Below are 12,808 nucleotides of genomic sequence, written 5' to 3' on the forward strand. Positions count from 1 at the left end.
CTCTTAGATCTGTCATCATTCTCCATTTTCCAGATTTCTTTTTAACAACAAATCCAGGAGAATTCCAAGGGATGGTTGATTCTTTAATATGGCAAACATCTAGTTGCTCTTTTACCAGCTGTTCTAAAGCCTGCAGTTTTTCTTCTGTTAAAGGCAATTTTTTAACCCATATGGGTTTCTCAGTTAATCATTTTAAAGGCAAGGCCATTAGTACCTCTGAAGGTTTGCTAGTTGATTTGTGTTCTTGTACAGCCTGAAGGCTGGTGACCTTTGTTTATAATATCTTATAATATCCTTCCCAGAAACATGGGGACTATAGGAATGTTAACCTGGGTATTCCATTGCTGCAACAGGTCACAACCCCATAAATTCACTGCAATATTAGCTACATATGGCCTCAGCCTTCCTTTCTGTCCTTCTGGCCCTATGCATTCAACCCACCTCATGCTTTATTTCACTTGAGATAGGGTTCTAATTCCTAGGAATTGAATATCTGCCTCCTGAAGAGGTCAATCTGGATGCCAAGATTCTGGAGTAATGATACTCATGTCAACACCCATGCCAATCCCTCAATTGCAATGTCATTTATACACACTCTTAGCTTTGGTCTTTGATCATTTATGGAAGTCTTCCAAAATATATGTTTCGTATTTCCTACTGGAGTTTTTGATTCATCCTCCATGTCTATAGCATCATCCATAACAGTATAATTGTTTTTATAGTTGGCACTGGATTGTTTAATGTTCTCCACAGTGACTGGGAATGACTGGACCTTGTTTGATATGGGGCCTGTGAGAGACCCCCCAAGGAGTTTCCTGGTGGTATTAGGTTGCCTTGTCTGTCTTTTGTTGACCTACATTCATTGGTCTAATGTAGAGGTGTGGCAAAGGCCACACCAGAAGGCTGAGTCCTCGTATTCTTGCCATTCTTAGAAGAGACATTATTCCTAGGAATTCCTTGTCTACAGTCCCTTCTTAGATGTCCTAGTCTACCACAATTAAAACATTTGGCATTTTGGTGTCTCCTCATACCACTGGAAATCGCTTCTCCTACCCAAGCCTTAGTACTATAGTCAAATATTTCAACATTCATTGTATGCAAGATCCATTCATCTATGGGTGCTGATCTGACCTTTAAAGGCCCAAGGATCTTCTTGCATTCTAAGTTGTCATTTTCAAACCCAAAGACTCAATAAGTACATGTCTAGCTTCAGGGTCTGTCACTCCTACTTATACAGCCTTAGTTAATCTTTGTAAGAAGTCAGTAAAGGGTTCTCTCTGGCCCTCTTTAGCCCTAATATATGACTCAGTCCTCTTTCCTAATTCCTGAATCCTTTCTCAAACATTTAAAGTAGCTGTGCTACAAAGGAACAAGGTGCATTCATCATAGTGAGCCTGTTCCTGAGGATCAAAGTAATGACCCTCAACAAGAATTTGATCTTGGGCAGTCTCAAATCCTTTTGCTTTCCCGTTCTTCTAAAATTTTTGCCTCTTCTCTCCAATAACACTTCCAGAGCAGCTGAGGTTCATCTTCTAAGACCACTGAGATTAACTGAAGCCAATTGTGTGGGGTAGCCCTATTGCTTGAAGCCCACGTTTTCACCATTTCCCTGAGAAAAGGTGAATGTAGTCCTGTAGTAGGAGCTGCGGGCTGTGTTCCACCCGGCTCCCAGCTGCCTGGCTAGCTTATACTCTGAAATAACAACACACAAACTATATTCATTTAAACCCTGCTTGGCCCATTATATCTAGCCTCTTCTCGGCTAACTCTTGCACCTGGACTAGCCCATTTCTAATAATCTGTGTAGCCCACGAGGTGGTTTATCAGGGAAGATCTTAACCTACGTCCATCCTGGGTCGGAGCTTCATTGCGTCTGCCCCAGAGAGGAGAGCATGGTGTCCGAGCTCACTTCCTCTTCCTCCCAGCATTCTGTTCTGTTTACTCCACCCACCTATTTTCTAACCTATCAGGGCCAAGCAGTTTTCTTTATTTTTTAACCAATGACCTTCCTCCATCATAGTCCATAAGAAATTATTGCTTGTTTATTTTCTTTTAGATCACTCATAAGTATTGGTTCCCATGTATATTCTTTGACTACCTTAGGGTACTTTGTGCCAGATGCTCTTTCTGAGGAAATTACAGGATATGCAGTTAAAACTCTGTGTAAGTCATCCTGGGGTCTGGCATGTACCGACGAGGCTAAATTCTGTTCTTGTACCTTCTGTCTCTGCTCATCAATTTCAGTAAATTCCTCAATCTTTTCAATTCTTTTTACTACTGCCTTTTGTGAAGTCTGAATCTCCTGTTCAGTGTTCTGTTTTAATGCCCTCATTGATGATTTCAAGGTATGAAACTTGTCCAGTAAAGATAACATCTCATTCTTGGACAAAAATTTTGATGGTGTGCATATTACCTTCCTGGAGAGATACCTTATCCATTAATTTGTCATAACTTTCCAACAGATTCTGATTGTTCAATTCAACAGCACAAATTCTTTCAGATAATTCTGTCAAATTGATGCTATTCCTCTCCGTAGTATTGATCTTCTCAACTAGCTGTTCATTATTAGTCTGTTAAAACTGTATTATTTCTAGAATGCCTCATTCTTGACCCTGTTATCAAACCATTTTTAATGAGATAATATGAAAAACAAAACTAATTTCTAGAATCAAATAAAATGGTATAGAAGGAAAATCACATAGGCCTTGTAGAATACCATCCATAATATAAGCAAAATAATTATTGAACTCCTGGATAGTTATGCTATCAGTAATTTTTGTAGTTTTTCAGATCTTGACTATCATAAGGCAATTACAATGAATTGGAGTAGGTGTAATGATCATTATTGACCAGCAGGTGTCTCAGTTCCAGCTGTGTGGCCAAGAGCTGCTAGCAGCAGTGAACAGCATGTGCTACTTACTTAGGTACTGAACATATGCTTTGTTTAACAAATTGAGAGCAGTTATTAAGGCAATCAAACAATTCTGAGAATCGGGGCCTAGGATAAAGAGAAAACCCAAAGTTTTCCATAGTGCAAGTTGTGGACTGTGTGTACTGAGGGAACTGCAGGCAGCAGCATGTAGGCTGGCATATAATGCACTGAGCAGCAGCGTGTGGGTCACGAGCCAGAGATTGCTGAGCAGCAGCCAGCTGTGTCTGAGTGCTGGCTAGAGCCAAGGGCAGGAGAGTCAGTGCCCAATGCACCACACAGTTGGTCCCCATTTTGGGTGACAGATGATGATGGAAGTTACAAAATAATCCCACACTAGTTCAGGATTGCATACAATAAAGGGTTATTTATTTAGGGGTAGACTCACAGATCATAGTTCAATATCACAGTCCTCAGTATGAATGGAGAACAGGAACTGAATCTAGCATCCAGAGCAAGAGCTGAAAGTGAGAGAGTGAGCACACGCTTTACAGCTGCATTTACAGTATAAAAGACCACATCCAAGTGGGCTGGTTTCTTAAAGGCTATTGGCTGAAGGAGCTCCCACAGCACAGTGGATTCTCACTTTATTCCATACAGTACGTCCCATAGCAGCAGGGATTTAAAATGCTTCCATAATTAGCAATGCCACAAAGGATAGCCGGTATATTTTCATTCATTCAATTTTAGCTGATGAAGTTACACAGCCAGTTTTCTTCCCAACTAAATTTCTGGTCATAAAAGTAGACTTCTATCAGGATTTCACTTTTTCCCATGCACTTGAATGAAGAATTTGGATCCATTTGTGAGTGTCATCAGCCTTGAATGCTGCTGATTTGTGAACCCCATCAGTGACCATGAGCTGATTATTGGTTCTGATTATGGTGGCATATTTGTTAGCAGTCTGAACTTCAGACTGTTGATTTTTCATGGAAGAGTACCTGAGCAGGGATTCTCTCATTCCTATAACTATTTTCCTAAACCTAATTTGAGATCTTATCTGAATGTTTTATAAAAAAAAATACCTTTCTTGATTATTTCTGCTTTGTTCTTTGTAGTTCTTAGCCACAAAGACCATTAAATGGCTCCATGATGAGTTGGGTGTGCAGTGTCTAGGGAGATGGGTTAGAGGACCAGGTTTTACATAGAGACAGACAGATCTGGGGAGTCTGGGAAAAACAGAGTGCTTACGGTTCAGCAAGAGCTTCTATCTCATGGGAACAAGGTGGAGGAAGCTAGGGTAAGTCATTTGAACTCCTCTGGCCTCTTTATGAACATGCACTGGGATACATACACATGCACACATCTGTATGAACATGCACTGGGATACACACACACATGCATATGTTCCCCAAATGTGCACACACCAAATGTGTGGTGAGGTACACCTGTAATTTCCAACACTTATGTGGCAGAGGCAGGAGAACTTCTGTGAGTTCAAGGTCAGCCTGGTCTACATACCAAGCTTCAGGCCAGCCAGGGGTCTACATAGGGACCCAGATTCTCCCTCAAAGGGGGCAAAAAAAAAAAAAGAAAGAAAAAGAGAAAGAAAAATTGGGCCAGTCAAGTGGCTAAGAATTTCCACGCCCAGATTTTAAGGCCTCCTGTAACCTACCCTGATTTTCCTGGGTGTACAAAAATGAAATATTTTCTATTGCCCTTTTGCCATGGATTCTGATCTTACCAAATCCACATTTCTTCACTGTGCTGCAAATGGTTTCCTTAGTTTATTTGTCACACACGTGTGTATGTATATTACTGTGTACATTTAGTTTCTCACATACCTATACATTTATGATTTCAGAATTTCAGTGTTAATGACAAATTGCAAATACTGTGATTAAGGACTATTAAGAGATGAAGTACTTACCACTGTGGTGGTTTGAAAATGACCCCTATAGGCTCATATGCTTGAATGCTTAGTCCCCTTAGTGGAACTGTTTGGGAAAAATTAGGAGTTGTGGCCTTTTTGAAAAAGGCGTGTCACTGGGAGTAGGCTTTGAGTTTTCAAAAGCCCACAGCCATGCCCAGTCTTTCCCTTTCTCTGATTACTGCCTGTTGTCTGGGTTTCTGTCCTGCCACCAGGTCCCACAGCCATTTAGCCCCAAAGAAATCACACAGAAGTCTATATTATTGATAAGCTGATTGGCCTATTAGCTCAGGTTTCTTATTAACTCTTATAACTTATATTAGCCTATTATTCTAGTATGTTAGCCATATGGCTCAGTACCTTTTTTTTTTAGCAGGGCAGGTCACATCTTCCTTCTTCTGTGTCTGGGCAGGCCTGCAGAGGGAGCTTCCCTTTTCCCAGAATTCTCCTGTTCTCCTTGACCCGTCCCTACTTCCTGTCTGGTTGTCCTGCCTATACTTCCTGCCCGACTACTGGCCAATCAGCATTTATTTAAGACATAATTGACAGAATACAGACAATTCTCCTGCACCCACCCCTTTTTTAAAAAAAAAAATCCAGAGTCCATTTTTTGGGAATGTGGGCATAGTTTTCCAGGCTAATTCCTGCTGGTTAGGGGCACTGATAATCTTATGGGGACCTAAAGAAAATTTAGAATTATGATCAAGTCATGACTGGAGTATCCTGTGAGTCTTGATCATATCAGGCAGCAGTCTTGAATCTGTTCTGGATGTAGAACTCGGACATCTAGGACATCTGCTCCTACTGGAGATTTCTCAGGTGGTCTTCCTTGATAAAACCTGATTTTCTTTAACTCAGAATGAATCCACAGCCTCTCATTTTCCTGTGCAAACAAAAGCAAGATCTCTTCTCCAAAGTAACATATCTTTTGACTTCAATTTTGAAGTCATGGTATTTTCAAAATACCAATCTTGGATTAATTCAGCAGCATTTATAAGCAAATATCTTTTAGAAGCTGTTGCTCCTTTCTCAGCATTCAAACAATTCAAAGAGAGCATAATAACATAGAGTATCCAGATTCTCTGTGTATTTTCCATCTTTATGTGGCTTTAACCTCTATTTCTTTTATTTTTACTTTTACTTTTTGAGACAGGTTCTCTGTATAGCTGCAAGGTTTTACAGCTAAAGCTGAGTCAGGAAGCCTCTCTTAAATGAGAGCATTTGCCTCAAGCAAGAAAAGCCCACCCAAGAGAGTGCTGCTATCAATAAGCTGTGCTTAACTCTATTATTTTATGTCTAGATTTAGTTCCCAAGCTGTCAGGCTTTATGTGGATGCAGTTGTCCACACATTGGGTGCCATTTGTTGGCTGAGGTTTCTGTCCTGTAGTCGTTAAGTCCCAAAGAAATCACACAGAGGTCTATATTAGTTATAAACTGATTGGCCAATTAGCTCAGGCTTCTTATTAACTGTTATAACTTATATTAACCCATTTTTTAAAATCTATATTAGCCACATGGCTCGGTACCTTTTTCAGAGGGGTAATCATAGCTTCCTTCTGTGGTTGGGACAGGACTGGGGAGGAATGGGCTTCCTCCTTCCTGCCTATTAGCAGATTAGGATGTAAAGGTCTCAGCTATTGCTCCAGTGTCATGCTTATCTGTTCCCTGCCATGGTGGTCATGGACTCACCTTCTAAAACTGTCAGCAAGTCCCCAACTGCATTCTTTTTTAAAGAGTTACCTTGCTCATGTTTCTCTCAGCAATAGAATAGCAACCAAGATACCCCTCAAACTGATTCAAGGTAGATGACCACAAATACCAACCAATCATCCATCTGTTATTAAGTTTACGGAAGAGACTTTTTGTCTATTGTTAGAATCTCAAAAAGCACAGCTTTCTTTATCTCCTAAAAGTAAATTAGCTAGTTGTTTTCCTCTTGTGCACTGACAAGACAACTAAACTTCAATCTCTAGAGCCTGGTCTTGTGGGGAAAGCTCTCGTGTGACCCTTTCCTCTAACTCCAGAGAGCCCCCATTAAAAAAAAACTATGAGAATATTAAACACCACAGGGCTAGCAAGATGGTTCAGCAGCTAAAAGCACTTGCTGCCAAGCACAACAGCATGTGTTTGAACATTTGGACCTACATTGTGGAAGAGAGAACAGGCTTCTACAAGTTGTCCTCTGACCTCCACAGCAAATAAATAAAAATGTAGTAACAAAAGATACACTATAGAGCAAGCATTGATCATATGATGTGTAGTGTATGAAAACAAGTGCTACTAATGTACATGTGTCAGGACTGTAGAACTCATGTTAGGCATTCCATTCCAGTTAGCTGCCCATGTACTCTAGGGACCAGAAATAAAAATACATTCTATCAGAGGCCATTACATTCCCATTTCTTTATTTATAATAAAAAGATAGCAGATCATTACACTCCCATCTCTCTTTTTTAATAATAAAAAGGCAGGAGTTTAGGCACAACAGGTTAAAGGAATTGGGGTAGCAGATTCTTAAAATTGCTTCCTGTTTATTTGTGGGTGTCGCCTTGGGGGGACCTGAGAAAGTTGGATACTGGTCACATCCTGGTGTTGCTGATCTGTTTGTTCCTATCTGGTGTTTGTAGTATGGAAATGTCTAGTGTATCTTACACCTGGTTAAGGAATTGGTAGAATAGAGGACAAAGTTAAGTTTAGGAAAAAAAATCTTGAGGACCAGGGAATTGAGGGGAATGTACCTGACTTGTTTATCCTTCAATTCGGCAACCTGGAACTTACAAGAATTTTTTGGGTTTGTGAAAACAGAAATTATATATATATAATAAACAGTAGCATATTTATGTCAGAATGATTGTGACAGATATTTTTGCAGATTGAAAAGTATCTTTAAGACTATGAAAGGCAGCGGGAAAAGGAATTTGATAGCATGCACTTGTCCTCACACCTTTATAACTTGCAGGTACACACCTTAATAACTTGTATTTGTAATCTAATAAAATTTGTTTGGTGAGGCTGTCCTTTTAAACTGACAAAACCTCTCAGCTGTCAAACTGCATCAGAGATCTTTGGGAAGGATAAAATTTTTATTGAGTTACTGATTAAAAACGACAGAACATTTTTTTGGCTGGCACCTAGAGCTTTTCCTCAGGGTCCTCCATGGTCTCTGAAGGTTGTATTTGCCTTTTGCTGTTTAGTGCAGGGTCTACGAGGCTCCAGCAGATTCTGTGGGCTAAGAAATCCATAGGAACACAAGCCTACCTTGACCTGAGCAGCGAGGTTGTCGATTCCAGTGATTCTGTTCACTGTCTGGTGAGCTTCAGTTTGGATGAAAGGCAAGTTTTGTCCAATGGTCAGCACTTGGCAGTTGAAGAAAAGTGCAGATGAATGTTGTTTTGTGCCTATTTGTCTTCTGTCTTCTTTGGAGGAAATAGAGGGTTGCTGCTGAAGCCAACCTGTCTCTCTTTGTTATAAAAAGTCTTTTACTAGTCAAATATTTAAATGCCATATTCCCCAGATCTCTGAGCAGTTGAGGGCTGTTTATCAGGTACAGCTACAGTATAGAATTTGCCTGGAGATCTGGATCCAAGCTTGACTGTACTGGCTCTCAACTTAACCGGTAAGATTTACACTTTTAAAAAGATAGAAAGAAAACACTGCATGCAATAGAAGGTTAACGGCAGAACTGACAATAGTAGAGAACATCTTAATATATTTTAAAGCAGGGTATGATTAAATATACTGTGTTGTTGTAAGAGACTTAAAAGTACATACCAATTTAAAACATGAAAGTTATTGCTTTGTAGTCTGGAATGAGATACAATGAACAGTCATTATAACATTTAACAGTAAACATGTGCATTTAAGTTACATGTATGAACACACACACACACACACACAGAGTGAACAGGAATTGGATGAAGTGGATGCTTTTGGTAGGCCCTACCAAAGGCATGCCACTGCACAAAACAGATGCAACAGAGTCAACAAGAGGAATTTAGAGACAAAAACATGAGTAAACTGGGGGACCAGGCAGGGTATATTTTAGTAAAGATGGCAGGACTTGGTCACCTGAACTGGCTCTGAGTTAAGATAGCAGTGAAATCACCTGACCTTAGTTAAGATGGTGGTAAAGTCACCCATGTAACAGAATTAACACTGGGGAACCAGGCAGGGAATACCTCAGTAAAGAGGGCAGAACTTGGTTATCTGACCTGGCTCTCAGCCAAGATGGCAGTGAAGTCATCTAACCTCAGTTAAAATGGTGGTAATGTACCTGACCTCAGTCAAAATGGCAGTGGTCACATGTTATATGGAAAATCCACCCAGTTAAGATGGCAGTGAAATCACTTGACCTCATTTAAGATGGTGGTAAGGTCACCTGATCTCAGACAAAATGGCAGTGGTTACATGTTGTATGGAAAAGCCACAATTTTTGAGCTGCAGGGATTTTCAATTTAATAAGAGAAACATAGAGGCATGATCTGCCCTGTTGCTGAGTCACCTTGCCACAAGCTGTGGTGGGGAGCAAAAGGCTGGAACTAGAAACAGTCGCCTTGTAGATCCAATCTTGTTGGCAGCAGTAGCAGTGACAGGGACAGTTTAAGGAAACTCCTTCCATTTGCCTGTGTGCTTACAGTAGTCAGAAAGCTCCAGTAAAAGCGGAGCTGGCGGGACACCAGTGGAGTGAGGGTAGGAGCTGAAGAAGTAGGGCATTAAGGCCTGGGGTTTTAGGGCCTCTAAAAGGCATCCCAGGGAGGAGGCTGGATTAATGGGCTTGGATGGCTTGCTACCCATAGCTGAAACCGTAAAAACCCGCAAAACAGCGGCACCACAAGGCCTATAACAGGATGTCTCCCCTTATAGGCAGGGTGTAAATTGGCAGTGAACACTTCTGGACCTGTAGGAGAGTATCCTCTGCCTACAGGTGGAGTGCTACAGCCTGACTGGATCTGCTCAGGGCGACTTAGAAGCCAGAGAGGCCAGAGGCTGCTCCGAGTGACCTTTCACGGCAGGGGAGAAAAAAAGAAAAAGAGAGAAAGAAGAATCTGAGGGACCCTGGATCCCCCAGTCATGGGAGGACCAACCCCAGGCTATCCAAAGACGATTTTAGGTTAAGGGAAGCAATCCACAGATGAATGTTGGCGAAGGGTGCAACCATAGCCCAAAGACCATGGTTGGGTTGTGTCCCCCATTTCTAGGAACACCAGAAGATTTCTGGGAGCTCAATGGTCAATTCCTCAGGTTCAAAGAAATGGTTAAACTGACCAGAATGGGGGAAACTCACCAAATGAAGCCGGTGTTTGTATAGAAATTACACTCAGGCATATGAAACACATGGTTGTTGTGGAAAAAAATACCCGGTTCTGGATCCTGATCCCGGGATAATGACTTGGGACAGGAGAGCCTCCCAAGTCTCACAGCACCAATGTAATGAATTAAGTAAAATGCTGCGGATCCGAGTGGCTGCAGTGGCAGAAATGCCACAGGTCTCCAAGTGGTGGCAGTGGGCAGGAGGTCCCGAGAGCTGCCAGTCCCAGGCAGGAATGGTACAGTTCCCAAGTGGCTGCAGTGGGTCACAAGGGGCGAGTCCCATGAGGAGAGACAGACAGATGGGCATGCCATGAGAATATGCCACAGGTCTCCGAAGGTGGCTGGTCCCAGGCAGGGAGCCACGTGGCGGGTGAGAGACAGCCATGTATAGATACACCATGCAGAGTGAGGTTGGATATTTATTTAGTGGGTTATGGAAGGGATGGAGAGAGAGGGGGTAAGGGAAGAAGGGGGAAGAGCAGAGAAAAACAGAGAAACAGATAGAGACAGGGGAAGGGGAGAATGGAACAAGGTAGAAGCTGCCTCTTCAGGTGAGAGATGGAAAAAGAGAAGGGACTCGGGCTGGAAGCTGAAGATCAGCTTGCCTTGGCGGACAGGGGAGTGGGCATGGCTTGTCTCTTAAAGGGTCAGAGCAGATCATTACACTTAGATCTCCTTGTTTTTAGGGTTAAGTTGACTAAGTGGAAATAAAAATATTTTAAAGAAATGTTCATTAAATATTCTACTTGTTGGACAAAAAAAAAAAGGATTCCTTAATATTTCATTTTCTGAGACAGCGTCTTAATGAACCTGGAGCTTGGCACTCTGAGTAGACTGGCTAGTCAACAAGTCCCAGGAAACCTGTCTCTGCCTCTCCAGTGCTGGGATCACAGGTCACATTGAGGGGCTTTTATGTGGGTTCTGAAGAATGTTTGGCCTTCATGTTTGAGCAGAATTGATTTTCTGAGCCATCTTCCCATTCCCCAGAGACAGGATTCCTCTGCGTAGGTTTGGCTGTCCTGGGACTTGCTTTGTATACCAGGCTGGCCTTAAACTCGGAGATTTACTTGCTGTGCCATCCAAGTGCTGGAATTAAAGGCGTGCATTGTCAACCCTGGCTAAGCCGATTTACTGAGTAAAGCAAGCACTCCAGAAATTGAGGTGGGCTATCCCTAAGGAGAATAGCAAGTTCTGCATTGTGGATTTCTAAAGTTGTATAAAACACTTAAGTAAGAGGCATATTCATGAATATGCCCAAATTATGGTAGGCCACATCTTCCTTTTAGGTGCACTTTCCCATGATTCTCTAGAAAAACCCATAAAGAGGATGTGTCAAAACCATGATAAAGCGAGTAGGCAAGATGGCTCAGACACAAAAGTCTAGGAACTCAAACAATCTCCAGAACTCACATGAAAACTGCAGAAACAGACATCCTGTTTGTCCTCTGACTTCCACATTCATGCTATGGCACACATCTGCCCTTGATCCCCAGTTATACACACAATAGTAATAATGTTTTTAGAAAAAGACACAATGTAAATCTCAATGAAGCCTAAGTCTTTTTAGGATGTACCACCTTAGTCTGATAAAGCAGGAACCACCTACCTGCAGCCTTAAGAATGCTTAACAAGTCAGAAATATAGCTACCAGAGACTCAGCTGCAGCTCTCTTGGTGACTTATCTGCTCAGACTGTTGAAGGTCCCATGTCTGATCTCTGGACAAGCTGTCAGTCTTGGCTATTGTCCCAGTCAAAACAATAATAGCATTTAAAACAAAAAAGAAAACTGATGCCTTATGGAAGTTGGATCCAGGGTTTCACATCAGCTTGTCAAGTTGTACAAACAGGAACACCAGGCTTGGGCTGCCTTCTAGGCCCTCCCCACAGCTCTACTGACCCTAATTATCATCTTGAATGTTATCACATTCAAGTGTTGAAATGCAGGTGAAATGAAGTTGGCCACAAAAGGGGATACCAGATGTTCACATCTACCGAGTGATAAGAAAGGTGGGATGGTGGTGGTACATGCCTTTAATCCCAGTACTGGAAAGACAGAGGCAGGCTGATATCTGACTTCCAGGTCAGCCTGGTCTACAGAGCAAGTTCCAGGCCAGCCAAGGCCATAGAGAAAACCCTGTCAAGAAAAATCAAAAGGGCCAAGTCTATATGAGATTTGGATAAGCCAGCACTAAATCCATCCACCAATCACCTAGTATTTGCTCTCTCAACAGTGTCTATAGATAGCCATGCTCTTCATTGCATTTCCCAAGTCTGACAACGGGACACTTTTCCTTCAAGCATAGAGATGTAGAAACAGATGTGAGAGACTTGGAGTAGGACTTTAAAGACTTACCCTGTGTTTTGCCTGCATGTATGTACGTTCACCACATGCATGCCTAGAGTCCTCAGAGGTTCAAGAGTGTGTTTAATCCCTGCAACTGGAGTTATAGGCAGTTGTGAGTTACTATATGGGTGCTGGGAGCCAAACCCAGGCACCCTGTAAGAACAAAAGCTCTTAACTGCTTAGTCATCTCTCCAGCCCCAGGATTTTGGATACAAATTATAATTCCAGTAATTGGTAAGATAGAGACCATTTAAAAATGTATGAACACTAATAAGGGCCAGGTCAAAATAAGTGACAAGCTCACAGGAATGCTGTTTGGAGCAGGGTCTTAGTTCTCCTATACCAGCTATCTAAA

The sequence above is a fragment of the Microtus ochrogaster genome, chromosome 5 (assembly GCF_000317375.1).
Source record: "Microtus ochrogaster isolate Prairie Vole_2 chromosome 5, MicOch1.0, whole genome shotgun sequence".
NCBI lineage: Eukaryota > Metazoa > Chordata > Mammalia > Rodentia > Cricetidae > Microtus > Microtus ochrogaster.